Source organism: Arachis ipaensis, chromosome B03, assembly GCF_000816755.2.
Source record: "Arachis ipaensis cultivar K30076 chromosome B03, Araip1.1, whole genome shotgun sequence".
Taxonomy (NCBI): Eukaryota; Viridiplantae; Streptophyta; class Magnoliopsida; order Fabales; family Fabaceae; genus Arachis; species Arachis ipaensis.
Genome location: NC_029787.2, coordinates 98186657 through 98194353, shown reverse-complemented (window position 1 = coordinate 98194353; position 7697 = coordinate 98186657).

Here is a 7697-nt window from a genome sequence, read left to right as displayed (position 1 = left end):
CTGTCTTCTTACAAGTTTACTTGTCTTTTACTATATAATTTGAATTAGTGAAATCTGATTTATATTTATCTTGAAGAGCTTATTTAATTTTAACCAAGTAGCTAGAAACATCTTAGCATGTAGTTGCATTTAGGGGTGTGCATGGGTCGGGTGAAACCGGGTTTGATGTGACCCAGACCCGGCCCGAAATATATACCGGGCCTATTTGTTAGACCTGAACCCGACCCTAGACCCGATGAAACCTATACACTTTCGGGCCACGATTATACCGGGTAAAAACTGGGTGAAAACTGGGTCATCATCCATCACTAATAACACAAAATATTAATTGTGTATGATGACCGGGCCACCGGGCCGATTTCGGGTGACCCGAGCTATGGCCCGGACCCGACCCGAAATAATGACCGGGTCTACTTTTGAGACCCATACCCGGCCCTAGACCCGATGAAATCACATCAAATTAGCTCCTAAAGTATTTGGGACCGGGCCGGATCTTTGGGTCGGGCCGGGCCATGTATACCCCTAGTTGCATTTCATACATTTTACCATTCCTCTTTACTCCCTTATAGCTTCTCTTGAGCTTAGCATGAGGACATGCTATTGTTTAAGTGTGGGGAGGTTGATAAACCACTATTTTATGGTTTATCTTGTGCTCAATTGAGCGGATTTTATCAATCTTTCATACACTTGTTCATACAAAATGCATGTTTTACATTCTCCTTCCTGATTTTGTGCTATGATTGAAAACATGCTTCTTTGGACTTATATTTGCTAATATTAATCTTCTCTTATTACCATTCGATGCCTTGATATGTGTGTTAAGTGATTTCAAAGATTACAGGACAGGAATAACTCAGAGGATGGAAAGGAAGCATGCAAAAGTGGAAGGAATACAAGAAGTTAAAGAAATTGCTAAGCTGTCCAACCTGACCTCTTCGCACTCAAACGGTCATAACTTGAGCTACAGAGGTCCAAATGACATGGTTTCAGTTGCGTTGGAAAGCTAATGTCTGGGGCTTCACAACAATATATAATTTTTCATAGCTGCCCCAAAGCCAGGCAATGCAAACGCGTAGACGACGCCTCCGCGTCACTTTCCCGCGACCTGTACGTACCAGAAATCGTTGGGGGCAATTTTTGGCCTGTTTTTGACCCAGTTTTCAGCCCAGAGAACACAGATTAGAGGCTATAAAGTGGGAGAATGCATCCATTCATTAGGAGGTCTTCCATTATTCACTTTTCATAATTTATATGTAGTTTTTAGAGAGAGAGGTTCTCTCCTCTCTCTTAGGTTTTAGGATTAGAATTCCTCTTAAAGGATTTAGGATTTCAACTCTTTATCAGGTTCAATATTCCTTTTATATTTTTATTTATTCTAATGCTTTCATTCGTATCTGACTTATGTTGCCAAATTGGCTTATGAACTCTTTATGTTTAGATTGATTTTCTTTTATTAATGCAATTGAGATATTTCATATTTATGATTTTTATTTAGCTCTTTATAATCTTGGCTTTCGTTGATTGATTGGAGACTCTTGAGTTATCAAACTCATCGTGATTGATAATTATTATTTTTGCTAATTGAATTGAATTCCAATAACTCTAGTCCTTTCTTAGGAATTGGCTAGGACCTGAAGATCAAACTAATTAGTCCACTTGACTTTCCTTTGCTTTAGTAAAGGTTAACTAAGTGGGATTAAAACTCAATTCTCATCACCATCGATAAGGATAACTAGGATAGGACTTCCAAATTTTCATACCTTGCCAAGAGTTTTCTTAGTTATTGATTTACTAATTCCTGCAATTTATTTCTCTTGTTCAAACCCTTTTCAAAACCCAAAAATATTGTTTTCCATAACCAATAATAAATCATACTTCCCTGCAATTTCTTGAGAAGACGACCCGAGGTTTAAATACTTCGGTTTATAAATTTTATTGGGTTTGTTACTTGTGACAACCAAACTTTTGTAAGAAAGGAATTCTTGTCGGTCTAGAAGCTATACTTGCAACGGGAATTTATTTGTAAAAATTCTAGATCGCGTGAGGGTTTTGCTCTTTCAAAATGGCGATGTTGCCGGGGAATTGCAAACGTGTGCCTTATTATTGGTTATTGTAAATATTTGCTTTTAAATTGATTTTTTCGAAAAAAAAATTTAGATTTTTAATTTTAAATTTTTTTTTATCTTATCTTATCTTAGCTTTAAATTTCAAAATCCAATTTTTTTCAAAAAAATCGTATCTTTTTCAAAAATCTTATCTTATCTTATTTCAAATTCAATTTTCAAATTTCAAATCTTTTCTCTTATTTTATTTTATTTTATTTTATTTTCCTTTGCGTGTTTATTTATTTTTATTTTTAATTTTTATTAGCTACTATGAATTCTCACCCCTTTGGCTATGAGTTTGGTTACAATCATGTTACAGGAAGAGGAAATTACAATGAAAGCTTGGGTCATGGATGGGACAATCAAAGATGGGAGGAGCCACAAGAATTTGATCAACCCTCTTGGCGACAACCACCTCCAAGGCACTATCAATAACCATTCTATGATGCGCACCAAGACAATGGTTATGGTGGACCTTTTCGTGACAATCAACACCCACCACAAAATACCTATGAACCTCCTCCTCCACGTAATTTTGAACCACCATACTCACAAGTCCCTTACCACCAAACACCACCATATGACCCTAACCTATATCCACCACACCAACCACCATATGAACCACACCCAGAACCACCACCTCAATATTCACCATCTCCATATCCTTATCAAGAAGAACCACCTTCCTATTATGAACCCTTTCTCCAAAATAATGAACCCTCATATCCACCCTAATCTCCAATGGATGACATCCTTCGTGGTCTTCTTCAAGGGCAAGCGAAGATGCAAAGGGATGTACTGGAACTCGCGACTGCCTTAACCGAGATAGTAAATAAATTAGCTTCTCAACATCTGAGTACTCAAAGTACTCCCATGGCTGCATGTGGAAAATCAAAAGAAGAGCATAGCATGAAGGAGACACTAGAAACTTCAGTGGACAATGAGGAACATAGCTTTGTATTGGAACAAGTGGAGGAAGCCATAATAGTTGCAGAGAAAAAAATGGTTGAAGATTTAGGAGATGCTGAACCTCCATGGGAATCGAGAACTATACAGGATTCCGCCGAGAAGTTTGAATTTGATGTTGAAGAGGGTGTACAACCTTCAAGGCATATCATGGTTGAAGATTTTGCAGAGGTTGATCAAGAGATGGAGATTAAAGAAGAGGAAGCATAACCTCCCATGCCCTTGGTAAGCCATAAAGAAGAGTTTGATTTGGAAGAAAGCTACCAAGAGGAAGAGGTTGAAATTGAAGAAGCTTGCAAAGAGGTGGAAGATGTCAAAGAAGAGTACAAGGAAGTGGAGCTTGCAAGTTCATTAGAGACACCTCCCCCAAGGCCATTACCGTCCAACACAACATTCAAGTGGGTAAAATTATCATCCTTGACCTTTACTTTTCTACTTGAATATGGGCTACTAGAGATGGATGGTCAACTTAGAGCTCTTTGTGGCATTAAGAGTAAGAGGAAGATGGTCAGTGGTAAGAATTGTCCTACAAGGTTCATTATGGTTGGAAGCTTTAAGTTTAAATGCAAAGGTTGGTGTAAAGCTCAACTGAATGGGTCTAGGAAGTTGGTTGGCTACTTTAGTGAGAATTCAGATTGCTTGCTACCCGGATGGAATCATGATGATCAACAAGAAGACGGGTGTAAAAGCAAAGTCTGGGACCCCAAAATTCAGTCTAGAAATCAACACTCTTGGGGCCTTGTCACTTATTTTAACCTGCTTAAAGGCTTTCTGCGCCTAGTTTGTGATCCCGGAGGCCATTGGAATTACAAACATTGGTGGAGATTCCTGGATGAGTTTAAGCACAAGCCGCCATGACAAGGAGCTCACCAAATGTCCAACTTAAGGACTTTAACTAAAAGTGCTAGGTGGGAGACAACCCACCATGGTATGATCGTTCCTTTTTCAATTTTAATTTTATTTCGTTTTGTTTGTTTTTAAGTTTTATTTTATTTTATTTCATTGAACCTGGAATTACTCATAACATCCATATCATTTTGCATTCTGTATACTGCATTTAAAAAAAAAACACGCACGCGACGCAGCAGCGTCACTGACGCGTCCGCGTCACCAGTGCGTTGTGAAGAAAAGAAAGTAAACAGAAAGTCACGTGAAAGCGTGGCTGGAGGCGCGCTTTAGGCACAAACATGCCCACGCGTCTGCGTCATTTGGAAAAATAGCCTCCCACGCGTCCGCGTCACCCACGCGAACGCGTGCTCCAACAAATCGACGTAAAAGGGGTGTATGGCAGAGAGTTATGATGGAGTGGGGCTGGAATGGTGCTAGCAGCACAAGCCCCACCACGCGAACGCGTCACCCACGCGTCTACGTCCTTTTGGAAGTGTAGTCATTCACGCGATTGTGTACCCACGCGATCGCGTCACCCAAAATTTTGGCAAAATGAATTTCAAACAGAGAGTTATGCAAACGCGAGGCTGCAGTCGCTCCATTCGCACAAATCAAGTCACGCGATCGTGTGACCCACGCGTTCGCGTCACTTGACCACATCGCATACCACGCGACCGCGTGACCCACGCATCCGCGTCACATGTGACGCACAACTTATCCATATCAGCGCCAACTATCTTATCTTTTCTTCCCCAAATCTAAATCTTTTCTTTTCCTTCTTATTTCCTTCTTCTTCCTTTCTTATTTTCTTTGACTTCTCATCCTTTTTCACTTTTATTTTATTTTATTTTATTTGTTTGCATTCTTTCATTCATTGCATTTTAATTTTGTGCATATTTTTATTTTCTTTTCTAAATTTATTATTTTTCCATTGGTGTTACATTTTCATATTTAGCTGTTATATCTTTTCTGGTATTATTCTTGTGTTTCATGACTTGTTTTATTCTGATTGGGTATTATTATTCATAAGTCAATGTTTATCTTTTCCGATACTTGTATTCTTTTTGCATTGACATGAGCTTCTACTATCTTGCATTACCCACACTCTCTTCCCCTTTGTTGCAATTTTTGCACTATTGATATGCCGTTTGCTTCTACTGTCTTCTCTCTTGCATGTTGTAGCTACCATGTAACTGAGACTCTCATTATTTGGCATTAACCCAACCATATTTTATTTGTTTCCTATCTTTATTCTTGGGTTACTTTTCTTCTTTTTCTTTTTTTCTTTCAGGATGGCCACCGGGAAAGGAAAGGAAAAGAACTTCTACATGGAGTGACAGACAAGTCCATCTGCACAATCTCTAGAGAAAAGTATCAGTTGTAGCAGCCCGTCCACTTACACATCTCAGCATGCACCGAGGACGGTGCAATCCCAGGATTTAGTGGATGCAGAAGGGGCAGCTGAAGATGTGGCTGCCTCACCTAAGGCAGTGAGAAAAGGAGGTCGGTGCCCAAATGCCAGAAACTTCCTACTGTACGGAATGATCTTCTTGCAATCTACAGCAGTCGGCTTCGCGTCGGCCAGCTCCCAAGGCACGTCAGCTCGGCGGCCTAGCTGGGTGATCAAATAAGGGAAAGGGAGAGTGCCTCTGACATGGACCCTAGCCATATAATACCTGATGAAACGTAGAAGATACAGGTCCTTACCCTCCATCACGCACCAGATGAGGGTGATCATAGCAGCGGACAGCTCTGTCTCATGAGTGCTTGGCATCACATAGTTACTCAGAATCTGGTGCCAGAGCTGAGCCTCATCATTCAAATATATCAGCTTGATTTCCTTAGACATCGCTGTATTCTTCCCCATGACCCATGGGACAGTAGGATCAATGGCTATTCTCTGCTTGACAGCATCCCAGTCAAATCTCATAAATCTCATATCCTCTCCAGCCTTTTGGTAACCGTCAGGCTGATCTGACTTAGGCTGAAGCTGGAGGATGTCCTCAATAGCTTCCTCAGTGACCAAAATCTGTTTCTCTCTGAGGTGCACTGCATCCAGGAAAGTCTTGAAATAGTTACAGTAAAATTCTCTGACCCAGGAAGCATTGACCTCTGTCAAGTTTCGTTCCAAGAAGAACCAGCCTCTCTGTGTTATCTGTTCGGTGGTGTACTGCTGTAGTTCTTCTGAAATTTTTAGAGTTCTTTCCAGGTACAGGTTCCTGGAAGTGGCGAACACTAGATACTTTAGCTCACAGTATCTATTTACAAATTTGACTTGATCAGTGGCGGGGAGGAGCTGGTCAGCCTTCTCCTGCGGGGTAAAGTCCTTTTCCCGCCAGGAGTCGTCATGCAAAAGGTTGAGAATGGTCATAGAGGATTCGCCTCTTTTCCTTTTGCCAGTGGTTGCTTTGCCTTTGCCTTTGCGTTGAGGGTCAGACATCCTGAAAAGCAGAAATCTCAGGATATAATTGAAGAACAAAAGAAGGAAAACAAGTAAGCAAATAGAATAATAGCAATATAAGCACAGAATGGCAAAAAAGCAAGAGAAGCATGAAATGAGTTAAATATATGTACAATTTGGATTGTATTCGAGTGAAAAATTCTGAAAAGAAAAAACGCAATCCAAAAGATATGATAAGCGGAATTCAAGTTAAATAGGAAAAATAATGATCATGCCTTGAGTTAGAAAGTTAAAGTAGTTAGTTAAAAACCGAAAAGAGAAGTTTGAAAGTGAAAATGGTTAGGAGTGAGAAAGGAAGTTAGAAAGTTAAAGCAGTGAGTTAGTAAAAAGAAAGTTAAAGTAAGTGGCATGATGATCGGTTTCCTAGGTAACAAGAGATTCAGAAATTTAAAGAACAGTCAACTCATATTCAAGCAAGGATATCAGGTTATTGATGATAATTCAGATAGATACGAGAGTAGCAAAAAGAAATCATCAATAATGCAATTTACTAGCCAGGGAATCGAAAAGGAATAAGAATGCTATCCCGTGCATTCATGCATTGGTTGGTTGTAGCCAAGTAGTGCAAAATTCAAAATTGCCAAAACTAATACATGAATGAAAAAAATGAAACAATTGGCAGAAAATTGGACAGCATTCTAGCTAAAATTGGATGTTCCCGGGTAATAAACAGCAAGAAAAATAGTTCATATGAAATTAAAAAGCTCTGCAAATAGTCACAAACAATAGGAGTAGTAAAGAATAGTCTTAACGGCAGCATGAAACATTAAAGAACAGCATATGAACAGTATTAACATCACAGCCAGATCAAAATTACAGAATAGGTAAAACAAATAACAAGAACGGCGCAATTATCAGACCTAAATCCACTAACCACATCCTAGCTACCTAACCACCTAGAATCCACTAAAAACATGCATCTCTAACTATCCTAATTTGAACAGAATCTGAAAAATATGCAACTAACTACAGATGATAGAGAAATCAGTGTTCGGCGGAACCTGGTATGTGGATGAACAGAGGTGAAGGCAGAGAGATAGAGGCGATGACGCGGCGGCGCTGGGAGGGAGCACGGCGGCGCGGTGGTGGAGCAGGGGCGGGGTGGAGGTTGGGGTTGAGTTAGGGGTACAGGGCGGTAATGGAAAGAAGGTTGGGGCGAGGGTTGTGGTGGTGGGAGACGGCGGTCTGAGGTTGGCCGCAGTGGGGGCAGTGGCGGAGGGGAGTGGAAGGGGAGGGAAGAGAAGAAGGGGAGAAGGAAGAGAGGGGGGTGTCGCGAG